The sequence below is a fragment of the Macrosteles quadrilineatus genome, unplaced genomic scaffold (assembly GCF_028750875.1).
Source record: "Macrosteles quadrilineatus isolate MER2022 unplaced genomic scaffold, UCM_ALF_1.0 Scaffold_5__1_contigs__length_97177068, whole genome shotgun sequence".
Classification (NCBI taxonomy): Eukaryota; Metazoa; Arthropoda; class Insecta; order Hemiptera; family Cicadellidae; genus Macrosteles; species Macrosteles quadrilineatus.
The window spans coordinates 70897326-70921922 of NW_026542598.1; the positions used below are offsets into that span (position 1 = coordinate 70897326).

At 32.3% G+C, this 24597-nt stretch overlaps 1 protein-coding gene across 3 annotated transcripts in view; it reads left to right on the forward strand.

The window, feature by feature from the left end:
• The window catches only part of LOC128994805 (discoidin domain-containing receptor 2-like), a 299337-nt gene that overhangs the window by 83832 nt on the left and 190908 nt on the right, over positions 1-24597 (forward strand). For all 3 annotated transcript variants that reach the window (XM_054419592.1, XM_054419597.1, XM_054419593.1), the window contains exon 2: positions 15159-15196. The gene's annotated coding sequence lies outside the window, so the exon portion shown is untranslated. The remainder of the gene's footprint in view (positions 1-15158; positions 15197-24597) is intronic.

The window sequence follows — 24597 nt, forward strand, 5'->3', positions numbered from 1 at the left end:
TTCTGATGGCTCGAAACTGGACTAAGCAAGATCTATTTAACCATTGGGTTTTAATAAATTGCCCTGTTCAGAGAAACTGATCATTGTAAGTTAGACTGAAAAGGTTATATTTTTTTTATTCCACACTCCTGTTACTGTCCCAATATAATGAGTGATGACTATGAATATTAGTAAGAATGGAACTTCAATAAGACTCTCAATAACAAATATGACCATTGATGCCAAGACTAATTTTAAAATGCCCTAGATTTCCTTCGACCATTAATTACATGTTATTGATAACCCCGATAGCAAGTCAACCTGCATAATAAGTCTTATTTAATCATCTCCTTAAGGTACTTACTATAGAGTTTGTACCGTAATATAACTAAACGTTATATCGTGGTAATAAGCATGGTTTAAATTTGGCCGTCTGGAGAATCCCTTGATTCAACCACGAGACCCACCGGATAAATATATAAGCCCTGATGCGTAGACCATACTGACCAGGCTAAAGTATATGAATCATAGAGCACATAGTATAAATATATGAATATTATATGCTTGATGATATGAATAGAATTGCATTACAGTAGTATTGATCGATTAAATAGGTAATTATTATCCAAAGGCTTCAATATCACTATTTGTCTATTCCCCTGTAATTGAAGGCTCAATATACTGCAAAATGAAAGTATCGGTTTGCAGTAACATTGTAGTATGTAACTATAAACAGAACGTGTGAGTGGTGTGAGTGAGCGGTTTGAGCTGTTATTGGCGTTTCAGTTGTATTGGCGCGCTGGCGGGGGTTGAGTAAATTACGGCTTTGGTAAACTGAATGTGGCGGGAATAGCCAATATTTACTGATGGCCACAATGTGTCCTGCCATTTCATTCCAGTTGTCAGTTGAAAATTGGTGAGGCTTTCAATTTGAATGGTAAGGGGTTCGAAACAAAATGTGTATATATGTGCTTGAACAAATAAAGTAATGATTATGATTAATATAGGTACGGTTTATGCAACATACAATTAAAGGTAAGGTATTTAAAGGGTACAACACATGAGGTGAAGATTTTGATTAGGGATGTAATAAGTATAATGTAAGCATGTTCGTAGTTATGCTTTGCTAATATTGGTTCTGCTTTATACACTTAATGGGGAGTGTAGAAGAACTGTGTCAACAATATAGAAAATCCATTTTAAATAGTTTTATTTCATAACGTATTACATGTTTAATCTTATAACAAATCAAAACAGTTTTCCAACAAAAAAGTTGTACTACTTTAATGGTTGAAATTTTACATAATGGCACAGGCTGAAAATACTGTTGTCAAAGTTAAAGTATTTTTTTTTTTACAAATTAAATTAACAGGAGCATTCAAGGTACGTCAAGTTTCTTAAGCCCTAAGTAAGGCATACGTCAGTCACATCTGCAAATATCTAAGATTAGTTGAATAATTGCTGATGACTGTAGAATAGACTGGTATGACCTAAATTGCAATGTCACTGACTTACAAAACTGTTTCTTTAGTTAGGGTTGAAATTAATAGCCAATGATCAAAGAAAACTCGGTAGGATAAAAAAAACATACGATTTTCATCAGGGTGAACCGTTATTCCTCGATTATCAGTCTATACTAGGGACCACAAAAGTCTGCAGTTGAGGGAGGAGCCAATGAGGACAGTGCGATGTTGCCAAATCTAATAATACCAGCTGATTTGAAAATATTGTTTAGTATTTTAATTATTGTCGTCAATGGGCGATATGACAACGTCACACTAGCCTTGTCCTGTGATTGGCTCCCACCAACTGCAGACTCTCGTGGTCCCAACTATAGTACTACAACCACTCTGCTTCCCAGCTGTACACTTCAGTTGCACCGGTGTCATAATAAATCACCATACAGTATTAAACAGCGTCTCACTCAGAACCGCCGTTCTACTGGTCAATCTGGGGCAGAATTAGATCACAGCTATAAATCCAAGTTGATACCCGACGCAGTGATTGTGGGGCGGCAGTCGGGCCAAGGGGTCTTATAAATCACAATAGCGACGGTCAATCAACATAACTCTCGGCGGCGCCGTGCCGTGACGTCACGGGAGAGCGTAGCGTTGATTATAAAGTGGCAATAGGGTGTGTAGCGTAGAGAGAAAGTAGAGTGTTTCTTCAATGACTAAGTCAATACTTTCAAAACACGGTTCAACCACAAAATTCATCAAAAGTAAGGTAATTTAACAGTAACATACCTAATCATTGCATGGAGATGTGTGTTGTTAGAACGATTTCAAAAGGTGACAGCTTACCTCATGGGCAGGACAAGTCGCAGATCTCATTGTATAGCGAAGAAGAGTAGCAAAGATGAGGAATTACGTTTGGCTAGTGCTCGTCGGATGACCCAAGGTTTTCCAAAGTAACTTCAGTGTACAGTACTGTTAGGGCGGATTTTACCTTATAAAATATAATTTCCAAAGCAAGTGGGCAACGTCCCATTAGGGCTAAAACATGGACAAATAATTTATTATATTTGTCTATGGCTAAAGTGACGTTTTTAATCTCAGATATATGGTATATCCAATACATGCAAGGGTTTGAATCGCCACCTCTTCAAGCGTTTGAATTTCTCTCTCGAAATTGTCATCATAATTTAATTTTTATTTATCATTTTCATTGATATATGAACACAGTTTAGTGTTCTTTAACCTATGCTTTGTGTTTGTGGCCTAAGTTATAATTAGTCCACTAGTGGAGCAGTTATAGTGTCACGCACCGGAAACTCCCTTTGTTTTAGAGGCACTTGAAGTTATTTCTCAGACTATATAAGCTAACTGGAGTGATCTTAAGTGAACATACTCCATGTTCAAAAACTACAAACCATACGATTTACATTTACAGGTATATTTTATACATTTTCCAGCTAGTCAGCATCGCGCCTCCCAAAATTTGAATTGTTAAAATACAATGCCAACTTATATTACCCTCCAGAAACGATTTCTTTGAAAGACTTGAAAGAGGGGATCGAAAAGAATTATTTTTTCGAAACAAATATTAGGTCTTAGACCATAGCAAACTTTCAATAGGCCAATGATGATGGACAATGGTAGTCTACGTTCATTGCGGAATACAGACTTTAGTAGCACAATATTGTACGTATATTCCCTTCACTGGTATCACAAACCCTGGCACGCCATCATACTCACAAGCTCCGCATCGCACCGCGCCGCGGGCTTTACACAATGGATTATATTTCACCAGCGACGCTCCTGGATTTGCATAAATATTTCGCACCCCCACTTACGCCCCATCCTGCCTCTGGCAAAAGTACTGTTCTTGTCGAAAAATAATATTTCGTGTTCACATCACACTAACCGTTTGATTGTCATACAGCCGTTTTGGGGAAAATTTTGCCACTTTTTCAAAAAAAGGAACTAATAAAAATATCCTGATTATGTGTTATCAATAAGATCATACAAAAACCTCACTGGATTGGTTACTTATAAGTTAGTAATCATTATGTACAAAGAAAAAAATAAACAGTACTTGTTTAATGTAGTTAACCATATTATTTTGTTAACCAATAATCACATTGAATTATGGTCAACTATTTCCACCACTTAATGACCTTAAATGTTTTTTATACTGTGAACTCAACGCAAAGCTACACTATATTAGAAAATACTTTTCTAAGAACCACATGAATGATTACAATCTGCTCTTAAAGCGGTCATAATTTTCTTCGATGGACAAATATACAATTTTAGATCATTAGAAGCCATATTGTCTCTAGGAACCCCCTAAGTACAATAAGTATTCAATATGTGTTAAGCAAAATTGTACAAACACGTTATCATATTTTGGCAGATTAATTAAAAAATCATAACGACGTTCATTTAAACAAAAAACATACTCGATAGATAGAATATTTTTATTTTCATAATCCCATTTGGTATTACAGTATAGGCTTAATTTATAACTAGAAAAACCCATTTGTTCAACATAATTATATAGAATTGGTTTGTAAAACGTATAGAAACTTTTTACACAAAGTAAAGTTGACATTTAGCTTAATGGAGCTACAGTTAAAAGTGTTCATATTGATTCCTCAGCCCACACTTTCTAGCCTCACTCGAGGTGTGGCAGAACGAGACAGTCTGTTACATATATCACACAGCATTAACGTCAGTCTGTATTACCTTTCACATCTCACCCCCGGGTAGAGGCTAGAGCCGTATAACGTATAACGTACCCCTCATGAGGCTTTATTACCATAACCCCGCCTGTCGGTGGCACCGGTGTTGACAAATACGGATGAGGTTGAATATGGCGGTCTTTATATGATTCCTGGTATCGAATACAATACTACTGGTTGTAATCAAGTACTTTGTGTGTTAAGTGAGGTTTCTATGATGATTGGGGTTTTTATTTTTATTGTAGTTTGCCGTTTATTTTTATTAGCACGGGGGAAAAGAATCAGGAAACTGACCCCATTATCTTCACATTGAAATTGATCACCCCCCTCCTTTTATGGACAGTTTTAATCAGTTATTCAGGGTAACCAGTGGGTTTAAAAAACTAAAAACTATGGGTTTTATGGGGAAAGACACACCAATTGTAACTTTTGAATAGCGTTTAATTTTTACAGCGTTTGGGGTTGTACCATTTTGTTCAAGGTTGAAAGCACTATAACATACTAGGCCTAAATTGCAATCAAACTAATTAGAACCTTTTTTGTAAAAATATAAACCGAAATGAGACATAAGTTTTGTTTGTACCATCATATTACCATCATATGTTAACGTTTATTGGTAAAAACTAATTCCTTTTCTATTTTTGCAGAAACAGCTAACACGTAATATTCTGGAACGGTGCCTAAAAGCAGTACATTTCTTTTAACAGTTTCAACTGATTGACGACGATATCGGTATGGATTGAGTGGCTTTATCAGACAGTTATGTGTTCCTTTTAGCCGGCGATGGTTTATTTAAGTTGTGTGTTTCTATAGCCATTCCACCCAATGGGGATCCATTTAGAATGACACTTTCAGCCAAGTCATTTCCTTCAGTTGATTTATTTTTAATTGTGTGGTTTTCTTTGGTTGGTCAAAACTGTATTTATTATTCGATAAGGTATAGGTAAAAAGTAGTTTCGTTGTGTTTTTTTATTGTAGGGTAGCTTAGTGGCCAGAGCACATATAAATCCTATGGTTACTGGTTCGATCCTTAGAAAAGCAACTTATATGTTTGGAACTAGATCCAGCTGTCCTTAAACTTGTTAAAAAACGTTTACCAACTTTGACTTCATTACATTTAATCCTTCTTTCATTGATGCTTTAAACGTCGCGGCGTACCAAAGTGAATAAGAATCACAGTTCAAATGCTCTTATAGATTAAAATAATTGTATCAAATAAAAGGAATGATAGCTATGAAAAAATATAAAAATCAACGAACCGAGGAACGTCAAAAACTAAGAATTACAAAGTTATGTATTTTTTATGCATGTATTTTTGCGGAAAAGTTTTATCAACCGAAACGCATGTAGTTATGTTATGTAATCTGTTTTAAGTTTGATATAATTAAAACATATTTCGCAATGAAAGAAGTCTTCACCACGTCGTTAAGTATACCCAAAACAATATTTATACATCTAGATGACAATAAATAGAAAATACAGAAGTATAGAAAAAAAAATGGTATAGAAATATAGAAAGTGTTCGATCAGAATCCTCCCTTTTTCAACAAACATGTCTGGCAAGTAAAGCATTCAATTTGTATTGATATCGTTATTCTGACAGTCCGATTCTATTCATGGCGGTTGATTGGTTCAATTAAAAGTTAAATGGATTTACTTGCGATCTGGTGGGACTAATCCTGCTGCAGAAGTTGTCAATGGAACGATATATGTGTGTGTTGGGTTGGTCAACTCTAATTATACGGTTTGTATTTAGATAGAATGTTTGAACTTCTCTTACATATTGTGAGGTCGTTTCTCTGAATTAGCTACTGGAATTAACTACTGATACACTTTCAAATTCGTAAATTCCAATAGTGGAGTCAGGGTTATATAGGGTTCTTTGGCTCCATAGGGTTCTATCTTCTAGCAATAAAATCGTTTCAGGGCCATAACTCGTATTTCTGGCGTTTTAAAGAATATGAACCTTCGTAGGAACTTATAATAAATCAGTAATAATCGTTCTTGAAAAAAGTAGATTCTATTTTATTTACTGTGTTCTACAGCACTCTTCTAGACTAATATTTTCTTCAATTTATTCAAAACTCAGTCTTATTATCTTCGAAAAATGTATTCTTATAGTCAAATATCTAAAGCATTCAGAATGTTATTTTTTTGTATTTGAAAAAAAAGCTAAAGATTATACTTAGAAAACAATAATTTATTGATTATGGTACATCAAATAACGTTACCCTCATAAAACTAATAATGCATTAGTCTATAGTACTCCTAATAGTATTTTTCAATTGTCCCAAATAACTTACTAAAACGCATTTGTAGCAAAAACCCAATTACATATTTCTATAAGACGGTAAACGAACGAAATGTAAGCCAGGTTGAGAGGTTTATTCAAATCCTAAACCTCTGGTAAAATATAATCCATTGTGTAAAGCCCGCTGCGAAATGTTTGCCAGTTGGCGTCTCATAAAGTTGATGATCTGTTTACAGATGTCATAGTTATTTGGCATTACACGCACCATAAAGTCAAGAGGTTCATTTCATTTACAAATCCTCAAATCCCTACTTCAATGGAAACCTGTGATTCTAGTTCATAATCATACGGGAAATTACGTAACTGTTCCCAAAACATTTAGGGATGTGTTTAGGTGTCAAGAGAAAATGGTTAATTGAAGGGTATTGTAAAATGTAATCCTATTCGAAATTGCAGCTAGTTCTGATAAAATATTCAGATATGATCAGAGAATCTCTAAAAATATAATTTAAATTTTTTTTAACTTTTCCATACGTATTTTTTAATTAAGAAAATACCAAACGTAAAATAGCTGATGTGTTTTATACATATAAAACTATCTGGTTGTCTGCTTGGTATTAATATTACACGGATTAAACTCTTTTGAATCGATTAACTTTTTTTATTTTCCTAAACCTAGATCCTATAAGACTACCATTCTACTAGTTACTAGATTATAAAAGAGTTAATAAATTTACATTTTATGTAAAAAGAATATATAATAAATAAAAATGTAATATAATATATAATAAATACTAAAAAAATACGTTAGTGCGTTATTAATTAATATTTAAAAAAAAGTTTATATATATTATATTATATCAACTGTTTCGATGGATTTCTCTTTTTTATTTAATATAGGCAAGGAAAAAATCTCCTTTATTTCTCTTTTCTACTTATTTCGTATTCTACAAGATAAATTTTAAAGGCAATTTTGTCATCGTTAGCTCTATTTATTTAATTTATTTTGGGTAGGGCCTACTACAAAATAATTTTTAAAACTTTACCCCAGTCTTGATAATTAAGTTTGATGTTTAACCTGCATCATCAGCTTTTTAGAACGATTTCACCATATTTTCTTATCTCATTTGATTGTTTTATAGCCTACTTAACTGAATCATGTTGTCGATTGAACTCGTTTCATTTACAGCATTTTAAACATTTTTTATCTACTTGTGTACTCTAAAAAATCCTTACGACAACATTATGATTGTTTTTTGCTCTATTTATTTTATCTTTGTACTCTCAAGAGCATTTAGTCCAATTTTGAATTGACTCACCAAACATTTTAGTTGTCATGAAGCAGTACATACTGGACAGGTGTGAAGCGAGCAAGATGAATGGTTCTGCTTGGCATTGGACAGTGTCCGTCTGTCTTGTATGTCGTGTTTACATGTATTTACTGCACTACTGGCACAATCCCTAAAACACCAACAACAATGATTATATTGTCAACTATACTGTTGGTGAAAACTAGTTTAAATCTGGTTCCAGTTGTTGGTTTAGATTGGGAAAATACTGTTGTAGATATTACTGATCTGATAAAGTAAAGTAAATGCTATTTAAACGAAAGTTGGTAGTACTAAGTCTTAAATAAATATTGAAAAGGTAGTAGTAAAGGAATGTATAGTTATCTATCCTAACAAAGCTAGGTTGTAAGGTATGGCATTAATTTAATACCTTATCAAAACTTATGTTTTATGTTTTAGAGAGAAAAAAAACAATGTTACCGCATATCCTCATTTAATTGTGTCTATAATTTATCAAATGATCCTTTTTTATTTTAATTACTCATTGCTATTAGTTTTGAATTATTTGATTGCAGCGTCAATTTTTTCACAAAACTTGCACCATCATTGTCATATAATTTTATATTTATGCTTGAGGATTTCATGAATACTACACATTAACCGAGACAATGATTATAATTATAATACCAGAAACACAGTATTATTTCTACAATATCCATACTTGTATATTAATTCCAAAACAAGCTAAAAGCCTAATCAACTTATAGCCTGGGAGTATGGAAAATGAGTGTTTAATTATTAAAATATCTAATGAACGCCAGCAACAGAATATCAATTATAAAATCAAACTCGTAAATGAAAACCAACGATAAACCCAATCTAACTTTTAATTGGACGAATAATTCTGTTACGACGGTAAAACTTTGTTAAAACCAAGTCGGTTCAATAACAAATCGTATAAGCCGGAACAAAAATCGCAGTTTAACTTTTGACTGGATTAGTTTTATTTGATTTACTGAACAGTAGAAATAACTTGATACTTGGCAAAAATATTTTTAAAACTCCTGTAACTGGTATGTTATTTGTTTTTATTTTGGATGAAATGTATCTGGTAATTTATTTTATGATACACATATCGTTATGTGTATTTTTTATGTTTATCTTTCTGTTTAACATTTCTTAAGAGATAAGTAAGGGGAAAAATACCCCCGCCGCAGCAAACCTGCAGACTTAGCAAATTTCCATTTGCCTAATTGGATTTACACTAAAATGTCTCCTTAAAAATATCACATTTTTTCCCTATTTAAACAGAATTAGTTTAACCAGTACTTAGGTTTGCTGCAACAGGGAGGGTAAACAAGTTTTTTTTTAATGTAAAATGTTAAAAGGTACTAATTACAAGCTGGCTGTAGTTAAACATTAAATTGAAGTGTAAACATTTAAAATCACATCTAAACCGTTAAAAAGACAGTTTGTCAACATTACTAAATATTTTAAAGCAAACTCTAGAAAAAAGAAAACTCTTAGGGGGCAAACCCTAAAAGAAAATATATTTTTAGTTAATATTCCTCCCTCCGCTAGATTTTAGGCTTTAAATGGCACCTAAATAATAAAATTCGGTTTAATAGGATGGCTAAAAAAGGGGTGTAACGGAGAACCGCCTTTTTGGTTTAAGTATACAGTATAGATGAATTTGAACGGTTGGTGTTTTTGATCTCAGGAAACCTCAAAAGGAAAATTTAAAATCTGGGTTAGAAGTTATACCATGGTACTATGGTATTAATTTATTCTCTGTGTGGGAAATTCCCTAAATAAATAGAATTACTTTTGTGTCTAACATATTTATTCGCAATAATATTTGATTTGTATTTGTATTAAGGTTATCAACTTACTACAAACTAAAAAGGAAAATCCTAATTGTAGCCATCCAACTAGAACCCTACATACTTACAAAATGACCTAAATAAAGGTTTTACAACTTTTATCGGACACGCGCTGAGCAGCAGATTTGATTACTCAGCCAAAAATTCAGAACGTTATTCATTAAATACCGCAACTCACAGCTGTTTGTGTATACGTTTATAGAACAGTTGTTTCAATTTATTGCCGGCCTCGACTGCAAAGTACTTTGTCAAACCACAATTTTACATCCAGCTGCTCTGGCCAGTTATTTTATCGTACAGCTCTTTATATAAATGTGTGATGTAGGCCTAAATTATAATCTAACTTAATCACATGGATTTTCAATAGATTAAATTCATCATTAATAAATAATTGTAACCTTGCGTGAAAAATTTCTATGATGGAAAATTTGTTTCACTCTAAGGCGACGGTTTTTATTTTAGGCCTACTATTTCGCTTGAAATATTGATATAGGAAAAGAAAGAAAAATGTCCCTATGAAAAGGAATATTTTATGTAACAGGAAATTCCCTCAGCACTGATAGTTAAAATAGTAAAACCTTACGAATACAAGTATGAATTTCAACACACGTTTCTGTGACAATGTTGTAGTAAGTTTAGTTATAAAGAAAATTATCAGTAAGTTAAAATTGAATTCTAAGTTCTTGCCTGATTTTTAGTTAAGAAATAAATTTATGAAAACTCTTTGAACATTAATTAAATGTATAATTATAATTAATTTGACCATCTGAGCTATTAATTTACCAAGCTAATATATTTGGGTCAAAGCGCGCATTTAACAATTGATGAACTATTTTATTATATCTAAATTGGTTAAACTGTATACGTGTAATACCAAACGTTTGACATAGGTTGATTTAATCCTGGAAACGTATCTTAAGCTAAATTGTTTGAAAATCATGTTTAAAATATTTTACGAATTATTAAAGAAACATTCCTACTTAGTATACCGTTCAACTTTCCAAGTTTTGAATATGCAAATTCTTAACAGTCGTTAAGGAAGTTTCCTCACTAAACGCACAATTGGCACACCTCAAGTTTGGAGCAGATTGTAGCTTTTAACACAATCGCAGATACTTTTAAAATTGTATAACACGTATATGTGTTTAGTTAAACTAGAACTATGTTCTTATTATTGGCCCTTGAACAATAGTAATGCAAAATTTAGATCAAGCCACCCGTAATTTTTTCAAACTAATTTGTTTGGTTCTGGGAATAATAGTCTGTATTAACCTCCTAGGCTGTATGCATGTTGGATATTGAAGGGACAACTGTTAAATAAACTACACGGTTTAAGAATCTATCTTGGTTTAGAACAGGCCTATCTGAAAGACACTGCGCAGAAAGTTTTTATCTACCAAAAGTGTAGGTAAATGTTAAAGATTACTTTATAGACAACCATACAATATATTTTTGGTTTCTTGGGAAATCTTGTTTGTTAAGCGTTTCAACGATACTTCATTTATAGGATGCTTGAAGGATAAGAAACTGTATAATGAGTGCAAAGTTGCAACGAATAGCTACCCCTTAGCAAACCTAAGTGTTTTTTAATAGGGAATAAATATGGTTTATTAATGGAAATATTTTAATTAAAATCCAATGAGAAAAATTGAAATCAGCATAGTCTGCAGGTTTGCTGTGGTGTGGTATTTTAATAATAACGAGGATATGAAATCCGAGGATTAATAAATAAAAATAAAAGCATTTGTGGCAAAAATCATGTGGAACTATTTAAAGAGATCGTCTCTATGTATGTATGGGGGATGCGGAATCGTACTGTGTTGGAAAATAACACAAATCGCAGTAGAAGTTGTAAAGCCATTATATGACAAAGTGGTCCGCATTGGAACAACAATGGGAGAACAGTTGTTCAATAAACCCATGCATACAGTCTGCTGTAAACGCAAGATTTACTGGCTAACGGCCTAGATATATAGCCGTTCAATAGTTCAATCGGGCCAGACCTCATAAATGGCCGACAGTTTTATTAGGCCTTTCATGTGGGCTGTGGCACAACATGATTGGCCTTGTTTAACGCGACGATAAACTCATTTTCTGAAGTCACGTTTTTAAGTAATTAGGAAGAGGTTTCTTTTATAGATTTGGGTAGTGTTGTGTGTTTTATCTTATGCAATGAAGAATTTCAATAGAATGAAACTCAAAATACTGCGAACGGGCACAGTACGTCTAACGTATACTGCTAATAGTGTAGTGCAGTTAAAAACAAAACAATCAAATAAACATGTTAGATAGTTTTGCTAGATTTTAGTCCTTCCTAGCCTTTAATACCACGATGGTTAGTGTTAACTAATCTAAAAAACCAATTCTTATTCTTTTATAATTGTTTTAAACTGTGTCAGATACTACAATTTGTTGTTTTATTGTTACTCTTAAATGGTGTTAGCGTGTAACCCAGTATGTTTAAGCGCATTAAAGTTTCAACCTTAATGGTACTGATTTGATATGAAATCCATGGTTTTTGGTGAGATTAATAATTACTTAAATTCAGTATGGCGTAATTTAAATACTATTTCTTATTTTATTTCTAAACGTCATTAAAAATAAAATGGTATAGTTATAAAACATTCAGATTTTTGTTCAGCAAAGGATTTTACGTTATTGAAAAAATACACTAAAATAAATACCATACAATTTTGATAGTATAAACAACAAAAAAAAGATCTACAATTGATATTGATGAGTCATCACTAGATGGAATTTTGAGTTTGATATTTTACCAGGTTTCAGTATTCCTAACGTCACATCCATCCTGTTTTGGAGAGAGTTTATGGTAATGTAAGACTCGAGTGGTACGTAGGAAATGCAAAAGGTAATGCAGACTGACAGTTATGCTGTTTTATGTATGTGTACACCTCTGCCTTAGTTGTTTTTCTACAAGTTGTGTATACAAATAATGCTACTGCACTAATATTTCGTCCTTCTTAGGCAACAACTCAGGGACCAAAAATAATTGACTAAATATGTAAATTTCAGGAAATTAGATATTATTTGTTTTAAATGGTAAAAAAATACGACATTGGAATATAATTAGATTTGTAAGTGGTTTTTGTGGCTGTAAAGTGGAAGATTATTGCAAGGTGGTCAAGATAGGGTGTTAGGTTGATGATTCGTATTACTAAAAAGATAATTAATTTAAAAAATTAAATTTAACCTTTTTAAGAGATATCACTTAACATTAATTTCTAGTTTTGAGTTCTAGTTCGAACTACATAAAATAGTACAGACCATAGCAAAATACTCTCTTCAAAAACATGAAAGTAAAATTTACACTTTAGTTATCTAATTTTAAGCTTTTACATCAATCAGTCATCCGCCACATGTTTTGTATAGCCTACTGTATTATAATAATCAATCGCAGAATAATTGCAAATCCTGCAACAGTCAGAAGGGGAATTAGACTTCGAATAAACAATAGACTTATCCTATCAAGTCTGACAAACAATCTTTGTTCAAAAAATCTAAACTAATAATACACTACGGAGTGGCCAAGATAAAATTATTCATGGTAATCGCAAATATAACAAAGAGACTTCATGACTTTGTTAATTAGGTAAACAAGCAAATCTCAGAGACTGAAGCACTAAAGAGACTAAAACAAAATCGACTGATGAGAGAAAAATGTTTTTTCCCTGGAGAAAAAATAAAAAAAAAGTAAAAAAGAACTAAGTCAGTATTCTTTTCACTATTCTCGTACACCTTTTACGGTTAATTTTTAATGGATAAATAGTATACAATTACAATATAACTGACGAGTAAAATATATTTTACCTGTAAACTCAGTTTCTTTGCAGCGATTTAATTTATTTACAACGCAGGCCGTGACTTGATTGGTTGCTAATCAAATGTAAATCCAATTACAGTTTTTAAATCACTGACTCCGTCGCACCTGGCTTGCTGATTGACAACCTGTCTTTGTTCTGTGGTTATAAAACAAACTGTAACAACTGACCGAGTAAATATCATTATCTCTGCCCGTCCCTGGGCAACTAACTGTCAATTAAGTGGTTCAATATTCCGCGCGGCCTTTGTTTGACAAAACCTTTGAAATATGGACACAGATGTAAAAATTTACTTTAAATTCCTGTGTGAATATTGTTGTCTTTATTTATTATTTTTGCTAGTGTTTTAAGTAAGGAGATCTTAGTGTAATTGACCCACTGGCAGAGTTGGTTTTAGTGAATAGGTTGGTCTGTCAAAATATGTGCGATGTTTTTGATTCGAGTTTTGGTGTCAATACTTGTATTTGAACTGAATAAAAAAATGTCAATTGTTTAGTTTTTTTACACAAATTTGACAAATCTATAAGTAAAGTTGTTTCATCCTCTCTACTGTATCACTCCTTCCATAGCTTGGTAAATTCCATGCTCATGCCTTTGTGGCCAATGAAGTTGGTCAAATGCTAAGTTAAATTAATGTCGACGATATAAAACATATATAAGAAAATAACAACTGTTTATAATGATGGTAAACATTTTTTTTCCTTTTTTTGTACACTTTCTTAGTTGATAAGAGCATTCCAACTTCCATAATAAAGTCGTACAACTAATAGAGAAAATATAACTTCTACAGTGAAAACTAGATGAGAAACTCATTTCTGTGCACTAAATATTCTATGGGTGCAACTCTGGCTTCTGCTAATCCAAGATGGTATGTCAACTTCAGTAACCTTAATTGTAATTTCATTGACAACGGTTATTCCAAGAAACTCCGTCTAACTTTCTCCAGTTATGAGTCTACATATTAACAGATTTATTCACATAAACTTTTACACTGGCAAGAGTCTGTTATTCTAATTCCGTAAGGAATTTCTTGTAATTACAAAATTGCCTCATATTTAATTGGAATCCAAATAGACGACTACTCAAAATTCAAAAGTGCTCACCGCAGTAGTCCCAGTTGGGGTAAAGCTTTATAAGCGATCGAACGGCGAACATTTATGTGGTCGGGACGCATTTAACTACCGGAACGGTGTACGGCGAATGTAAGCCTAAGTTATTGGAAATACAATAAATCTTTGCTGGTTTATGTTTGTTTCTACGCTCCGATGAAACGTTTCAATTCCAATTGCCTTAGAATGGATACTTTCGTTAATATGATCTTAAAATGTTCAACGTTTTATTTTTACTTGTTTCTGTTGTGAAACTATTGTTAGTTGAAATCATCACTACCTACTGAATGGATAAATAATTATGTAATTAATAATCAAAATGGTAATTGAGGTTTGTCATGATGTAATGAATTACCAAAAGCCTTTATATGCATCGCAACACGAAATTTGAATGCTGTGCATCAAATGACACAATCCTTTCAGTTTGATTCGATTTAAAACGTCGTAACCTTTCAATTCTACCTTTTTAATGATACATATCTAACCATAAGTAACAGTATATTTGACACCAAGAAGATTATGTGAGGATTATACTGTCTTGTTTGTTAGGAACTTTACTGTTATATAAGAATTAATGGTTTTATCAATCTCAAAGTTGCTTAAATTTAAATTTTTGTTCCAGAAGCGAGAAGATATCTTCAGATAGAGTCATTGCAATAGGTAAGTCGATATCGTAAAGATTGTGTACATTTATTCGTAGTTTCATCCTTGCTTTGGAGAAAGTAAACAAAGTTACAGTAGCGGTACATTATAGTCCATTTAGTCATCTTGAACTGTATACAATTTATAAAAATTCCTCTGTTTTGGCTTGGGTTTTAGACAAAGGTCGTTTTTGTCAAAGATTCGTCAAACCTCGTAACAAAAATTACCCCAAAACAAGGCTTCACTTGATTTTACCTAGATATAATTTAAACTGCCCCAGGATTCTTTCTTGTTGGGTGCATTGAATTCCCATTCGCAAATATTATCAATATTGATTACTATGGGGCTTTAAAATATATCATTGACTATACACGTACTATAAACTATAGAGTACTATAATTTTATATGTAACATCAAAGTGTATACATATTGATTTTACACTCCATATACACTTGTTAAACACAGAGTTCCATTTTAGGTAAAGGTGCTCATTGACCAAATACAAATCGTTACTTGGATTTTTGTATGTGATTGATACACTACTTATTTAATTAATAACTTTGTGCAGTTATAAAACGAAGCACTGAAGTTCTCCTATAAATTAAATCCAAGGACCTTCTTTGTAGGGATTACTTGCTCCTTGCGAACAAACAACCCTTTGAGTGTTTTTACGACACCCTATCTTCATCAGTAGCACATGTCTAGAAAGGGTGACTTAAGTTACTTGTCACGTTGGTATCACGGTTCAGTTGAAATGTTTCCGTTTTATCCCTACTATTACAAAAAATAGGTGTCTGTCTTGTCTTTCTATAACACAAAAACAAGTGGACTGATTCAGTTGAAGTTTAACACCACTGTTTGTCCGGCAGTTACATGTAGGCATAACAACTGTTTACGCTTTATTTTTTATTGCTTACATTAACTCACCTGTGAATTTTTTAAGTTAATGTTTATGGATCTAAGGAAACTGCTGCAGCTTCATGGAAAGGTTTCAAAAATTAATAATTATAGATTCATGGTCTTAAGGCAGTGAATAGTGCCCAAACTATGCCACTTATTTTACTAAAATGTTCCGGCATTGATACATAGTGTTCTTTAGGGTGATTCGACTCCCGCACAGTGAAGTCATGTGACTCTCCAAAATAGCAACGATGTTTACACTTAAAGTATTAAAAGCGACTTAATATTTACTATAGTATACGTCATAACCAGGGCATAAAGTGAATCTTTTCGATCCGAGATCAAGTTTCACGAAAATTAGTAAGGATTGAAAATACACCTATGCTTGCTTACAATCGAAGTTTACAGCAGCATATTTATACTCCCGAGGGAGAAAAAGAGCTACTTTAAGCCCACAACGCATGCAGTTGTGCGTACATTTGCCGGACAGCTGACGATAAAAAACTCAAGAAGAATATATAAAACTAAGTTCAATTTACTCCAAACTATTTCAAAATCTGGCCATAGATAAAGATCTACTTTATCTACCTACAGTTTCACTTCCAAGAAACAATTTCTCGGTTTAAATTAGGTTAAGTAACTAACCCTTGAGCTTAAACAGGTTAATTAGCGATCTTTCGTTTGGATTGAGAAGATGAATTATTTTTTTACATTTGAGACAGGACAATTCTGTTAATTCCCTATAAAATATTTTCTATTTAAACTTTATTTTAACTAAAGACCTAAACGGGAATAAACATATGTGTAACATTAAGCCAGTTTAGGTCCTTAAAATTACTTATTTAGTACCCTTTGATATACCATGATCTAAGTTTATAAATAGGTAATTTAAAGACGAATAATAACTTTAAAACAGCAAGAAAATAGTTATCATCTTCATTACATCTGGTAAAGAAATAAATTATACATTAATGCTTACATCCCCAGTCCCGCCACAATCTCTGTCTGTAACCCGACCTGGAGTTATGTTTTGCCGCCAGTTGTGTCCAGAGTGTAACAGCTGATGTTATGACAGACAGTAGGAGGTGCCAGCTGATCTCTACAAACATCTCCTGCGAGAGAGGCGTCCCAGACGTCGGCTAAATACGGCTCTGATGCTGGCGGGGATTGTAAATACGTCTTTATAGGGAAGGATGTGTTTATGATATAATCTGGGAAATGCGTGTTGAGTTTATAAATATACGTCCAAGATGAATAAAGAGGAAAAACAATAGCAAAGGAAAACTCAGTGAAACCCTTTTGATAAAAGTGCAATGTGCTTTGCTTAAGGAACGACTACAGATCAATAATAATCCACGACTTAAAAGGACGGAGATTCATGAATTTCTTGCAAAAAATCATTGATTGTTTATCATAAAACTTAATATAGCTAAATTAACATTATAAATGCGATGAGGTTATATATTTGGTCGAAATTCTAATTTTTTTCTATAAATTAACCAAAAAAGGTACACAATAATCCAACCTATTTGATCTATGGAAGTTGAGTATTCCATTAGGTTGATTATTTTAATAAAAACAGTACGTATACAAGTTTTTAAATAATAAAATATTCAAAAAATTTTAGTAGGACGGGTATTGCTTTCCTAATAAACCATCTTGTACTTTGTATAAATAGTGTTCCCTGTACTAATTTAACTACAAAAAATCCAAAGGGAAAATAGCGTAATGGATTAAGTACTTCGTACAGGCCAAATAGATTTCAAAATCATTTTTATCTATTTAAACAAAATTTAACCCAAATTTGATTCGGAAAGGCAATTTGATTCTACATAAGTCTGCAGTGTAAATTATTTTATTTCATCCACGCAATGGAATTAAACAATAAATCTACTACAACACAATTGGAAACTGTATGGTGGACAGACAGATTGAGCTGAGAAGTGAATTACCAATAAAGCACCAACGGAAACATCGTCTGTATCGCCGAATATCCGGACTATTGTCGAGCACAATGCGCGGATTTCAGAGGATTTTCTTAAGAGCGTTTTCATGGAAAGCGTTGGCCATTTACAACTGCGAAGAGCTCTCAAACTCCCTTTACGTTCCATTCGAGTTTAATATTCAATGTTAACAGTTGTCAGTTTGTTTTTTGTTAAGTGATTTCACAAAGTGATATTGTCTAATGTTTGCATGTGCTTAACCAAATTCTTCGACCTTTTAGTTCAACGGGGAAGTTTGTTTGACGAATCAAATTATTGGTATTCGTATCAGTTTTAGTGGAAGGAATTTTCCAATAAATATGTAGTTTTCCTGGTCCTCCATATATTATTTTTTGTTCCTAGATAAAAAAGACTCAAATTAAAACCTACATCTCCCAGACAGTTCTCCGCCACGATACCAGCTGCACCTCCTTAAAAAATCTATTAAATTTAATCGAAAAGATGTGTTTAAGTAAAATATTATTTGCAAGTGTTATTTAACTCGTATACTAAAAGGTATTTACTTAGGTTTCTAAAACCCGAATACCCCAAATTAAACTTATCATAGATCCACATTAAAGAAGGAACTTGCTACGGACTGCAGAAACTCTTACGTCCTTTGAATAAATAAATACTATTCTTTACAAATATTTGAAAATTCTATTATTTATAGAAATTTATTATTCTTATGAACACCATATTGCCAGTGATATCAATACGGATTCAGAGGAGACATGTCTGCAAATATTTTAGTAATTTTATGCCCGATTACTAAAACAGAAGTAAATATCCTTAGGCCTACTATTAAAGCTGTAGAAAACGATTGAATAAAAGCATGATTTTACTGTAGTTCTCCTTTTGTCAACAATGCCCCACTCGTAACTGGATTCAAAAACGTTAAATAACTATAATTATAACAATTACATATTACAAGTTATTGAACAAAAAGATCAATGGCCTATTTACCTGAAATCATTTTCATACAGTCATGATCATAAGTACTTTAGACGTAATGGAAACGCTGTGACAAATAATTAAAGTGTAAAGAACTCTCTTTGGAAGAGTGTTGAAAAGCTGATAATTTATCAAAAGATCAGTGGAGCTAATACATCACCAAACTCGATCAATCTTTTGCGATTTTAGATGAGATTTGGCGCCAACAATTTGCGCTGTTACAGCCAACCTTTGTGTACAAAGACATTTCATTGGAAGTGTCAAGTGCTTTGCTTTATATCCTGTCAACGTAATATACCATGTTAGGTTTATCTGGGATACTTTCATAAAAATATCACACCTAATTTCATTGTGATGTTAGCCTCCAGATTGCCAAATAATAATAAAAAGGTTTTAATACCTGCTATTAGGCAATCCATTCAATTGCAGTCGCAACTAGTTTCGGATCAAATATTGATTCATCATTAGGCACAAGGATTTTTTTTCATATGAAGAGCGTCACATTTTCCTACACCTAATGTTAAGCTAAACTTGTTGCTATAGAAGTAGGTTGTTTTAGTTTGTTGGTGGAAATTATTAGGTAAAAAACGGAAAACGAGCGATTGTTTAAACCTGTTTTGCAAATAGATCAGAAAAATCGCTCAATGCATTGTTAGAAAATTGTATATTGTACTAAAATTGTATAGTACTTAATAATACTTGTTGGTGGTGTTGCCTTCCGGATTACTTAACAAATTACTATTCTAGAGGTTCTAGAGGTTATGTTGGCAACAAGGGATTCAACTTCTACAATTAGTTGATAATACCATAATTGATGTATATTCCAGCTGAAATATGTAGTTTTCAACTAGTTGGGGTTAAACACTCAACAAAGCTAGAAAATAGAGGGGGTGTTCTATAACACAAATTGCCAGTACAACAATAAACGTCTAATTTAAATCTAATCTGTCCTAAAAGATTCTTTCTGTTCTTTTAGTATAGTTATATTTCACCTAAACCATTCAGTTTAAATTATTCCTAATTAATTCCAGGTTAATGAACATCTAAATTAAGGTATAGTTAGTTAAGGACGTGTAGTAGTGCAGTAACAAAAAAATTCTCGTATTGCCTCTGAAAAAATCCATTGCAAATCTATGGTTTACAATATTGTATCACTTAATGAATACTGTACTTGGGAAATCTATATAAATTATATAATTCTTTATTTGAATTTTACAGATTGTACTATTAGCAATCAATTTAATCTTGGTCACGATTTATTACAAATATGTCAACTTTAAAAGACGTTTAACTATAAAATATAGCCTATAAAATATAATGTGCATATTTCATACCAAAGAGACGTTAGTATTTTGTTGTATTGCAATTTTTATTGCATAACTTACGTACGCCTTGTAAGCCTTTGTTTGTAGATAGGTATAAAAACAAAACTTTTGTAAATACTAAAGTGCTATAGTGTGTTTCATCGAACAAACCTCAGTTGGAAGTCACTTAAACGGAAACTTGGGATTCAAAGAGCTTTGAAGGTAGAAACCGACAAACCACTCGTCTCAGCCTAATGGACTTCTAATACGAGCTGAGAGTGTTGCATATGTTAACAAGATACGCGCGAACGTAACGTTCAATATCACATACGTCACTTGAGAATCATTCATTAATATTGTTCAAAATATATGGGTTAAATGCGAGTGAATCTTAAAGAACAATTCCATAAAGTTCCTTATTAATGCTACTCAAGATTGCTTTATTTAAAATCTTAAAAGAATTTACGAGTAAAATATAAATTGAACATTCTATACACATTTTTTAAGACTATGGTAGATTAACCTAACCTCAACATCAAAAGTAAAAGCACACATGCACGTCCAAATTGTTAAATTTCTACAATTTGTTTAGTGAAGAGTTATATTTACCTCAAATCATGGAATTTGGAATTAAACCAGTCGAGATTTAAAGAGTACACTAGTTCAAGAATTAAAATCAACGCTTATTTATTTGAATCTACACTAAATTAGTCATGTATTTTTAGTTCGTGCTTACGTAGGCGTTTGATTAACGTAAAAATATTTACGATAATTTCTTATACATGCATACATTTCTATTTTTCAAAACGAAATTGTTTTAAATGTAATAGCATTTTGTAAAGTATTACCAAAACTATTTTGAGTAGGCCTATATATTTTTTACATTGAGAAAAATTGGCTTCTGTTTTGTAAGAATTAACTTAAGCAACTATAGCAAATAAATGGGGTAACAACATGTGTGTGTTTTAACGATTGTTAGGGTGTGTTGGGAAATATGCTTGCCTCTGATTCCAATTACAGAAAACGCTGAGTCTGGGGTCTTTGGGGACCTTGCGAGAGCGATACCCTGACTAGACCATTATATCAACCCTCCGATGTGTAGAATAAGGTAAAATGGCCTGAGAAAAACACACTTCGTCAAATAGACCACGTTCTTAGCTGAAATCGCAACTATTAATCAACTAATCGTGAGTCAAAAATCACGACTCTTGTATAAATTACTTGAGATTAATTTGTAATTTTTACAATTACGCGGACCATCACAGTCAATTGGCTACAATAGGATATTTATATGGATATGGATATTTAATAATGACTAGTAGTAATAAATAAGCTACCACAATGTTTTAAGATCTTTTTCAATAAAAAAAAAAAAAAAAAAAAAAAAAAAAAAAAAACTGTGATGGAAGATGTCCGCCAAAAAAAAACATTTAAAAAGGTAGGTGATGTAATAGGCTTCAAAATTTGTATTTTCGTTCATGTTTTTACAGTACGTTATGTGAAAAAAGACGCACAAAACTAGATTGCGTTTACTTGTTTCTGTTCATTCTTTTAAAGATTGTGGAAATAGAACATTAGTAGGTAGTAAAAGTATAAGATATTATTTATTGGACTAAAGGTCTTTATTAAACAGCATGTTGTGGTTAGGCTTAAATTTGTATGCTCATGATGAACATTGAGGATACCTTCAAATTTAATTTCAGCATTTAAAATATATGCAGCACGAATATTTCTTTACAGTTTTGTTCGTTTAGATTACCGCTTAATTCACTAAGTTATAGCATTGACTATGTACAGAATAGACTTCCTATGTAATGTAAAAATTTCTTATAGTAACACAAATCTGAATTAATTTAGATGCACATTTAGAAACGTATTTAATTATGTTTTTGAGTGAGCTTTATGTTTTGTTGTTTTACGTTTCGAAGCTAATCCGTTTTACTTAAACGACACAATAAAATCTGCAACAAGCTTCTGTGGGTCTGGTCGATTTCCAATCGTAAAATCGCTGACTACAACTTTTCCTTCGGACTCAAAGCCAGACCAATCTCTTGCCCACATATTCATGTAACTAACCTGCATGCTGTAGTAGCTTTTAAATGCAATACTTTATAATGTAAACTTATTTAACAAAGAGGATTTTATTAAAATCATATTTTAATCTACCTCTAATATACCTTTAAAATGCGAACATTATTTTTGTCCATTAATTTGTGTCCCTTAATTGTGTGTAATTAATAGTGTTTCATTTTTTGCATTTTTCAACAAAATGTAGGCCTAAGGTTAAGGTCTTAATGTTAAAGATGGGCTTTTTGAGTGGCAAGTTGTTAAAAACGTAAAAATGTCCAATACGCTAAAGCACCCAAACATTAACTATTTCATAACTAGTAAGCTGTTTATATCGAAACTGTTCTTCCACAAAGATAATACATCTCCGGATTATTTAATTATAATACGTGGTTTATAATGGAACAATTATTTCATTAAGTACATTTATTTTGCAAAGTGTATAAACAGTAGGCTGATTACAGTGAAAATGTCTAACAATAATAATGTACGTCGTCCGTATGACACGTTGTATCTAAACTAAGCTTCTTTCAGCTGCGAATTGTATAAACTTTGCCAAGTTCTTTGTTATTATTGAAGTTAATTACAGATTTTGATGTGAACCAAGTTGTATCTTATTATAAATTAAAGCCTTAATGAAAAAGTGGTTCGACATTTTGATATCATCGAAGAAGCTGACATTTTACCTGGTTGAATACGTTTGGGCATACATTATTTTAAAACATAAACAAAACTTACCAATTAATTTTTTTTATGTTTAAAACACGATATTTCTTTTACATTTTAATCGTGGAAATAAAAAAACATATTGATATTGATATATCAACTTTGCTATATCATTTATTAATAAATAGCGCCAAGGGTTGTGGAGAGAACGAGTGGTGTAGGGGTGAGCGGGTGTTGGCTGATGATGTAATTTATCAATACCATCTGGTGCGGATCCATCAGGTCGGCCACCCTCTGATTATTCAGCCCTCTGATAAGCCTTATCAGTGATTTCCGACTCTATACACATCATCGGTGATGTTCACCCTTGTAGCAGGTGGTGATTGCAACAATGTGTAGTAGCACTATGTGTAGAAACTAGGTTTATAGGCGATTCACATAAAAACGTAGGTTTATTACTGACCATAATTTTTGGTATGCAAAACTGTTATTAGGGTTGAAGATTGTTCATTTTAGCCACCAAAACATGCTGGTTTAAAATACAGTTTGTTTCTTGATAAAACATATTTTCAAACTAAATCTGAAAAAAGTCTAGGAGATCAACATATTGTATACGAAAGTTTTCTATATCCACTCGTTCACAATTTCGTGATACAAAAGTAAGATTTGTAAATTATTATGTCCTCTCATAATATATTTATTGTAGGTGATTGTATCACTTTATAATCACTGGGAATAGGGTTCAGTCCTGAGAAGATTCAGTTGGTTTTTGATAGATTAAAACTTGACCCAACTATTCCTCATCATGGGGATTTCAAAAATCTAAGAAACAGCAGTTTTTGTTTTAGTTAAATACCACACAAGGCTCATTCCATACCCACTTTCCATTCGTTGGGCTACATTACGCCTTAGTTGCATTCCCATTTCATCCATTTATTAGCTAATGAATGCATTCTATGCAATTCTAAACATGTCGTTGGGGCATCATTACTAATGTGTATGTAATATTTGTCAATGGTTTCATAATCAGATCATCATAACATAGTTTGTTTGTGGCCTACTATTCTAATTTTACCTCTTTCTATCGTTTTCATGAAAGTATTACCTTGCCTGCAGTCAAATTCAAATATTTATTACACTTGATTTAATAATTTATTATAATTACTGTACCCAATTCGATATTCGTATCATATAAACTGTATACATTTTATTGGGCCAAATCAACAAATCTCTGATAGTTAAACATCATTTATGTTTTCTAAGTCAACAAATGTCGTTTAGTAAAAATATGTATATAAAGCAATAATCTCGGTAGAAAGAGGTTCAAGCAAGACCGAAGTCGGAATATAACGAACCCTCAAGTGGCTTGAGCAAACTGAATTCCAAACTTTCCTGATCGGAATGAATATAAATCAGGGACTCTGAATATATTTTCCTTTATTTAGCGTTTTAGGATTGTCCTTCACATACATTTGAGCTGCAATGGAAACAACATTGTTTAAAATAGAGGTATGTCCATGAATTATTTTTATCATTCAAACTGCTT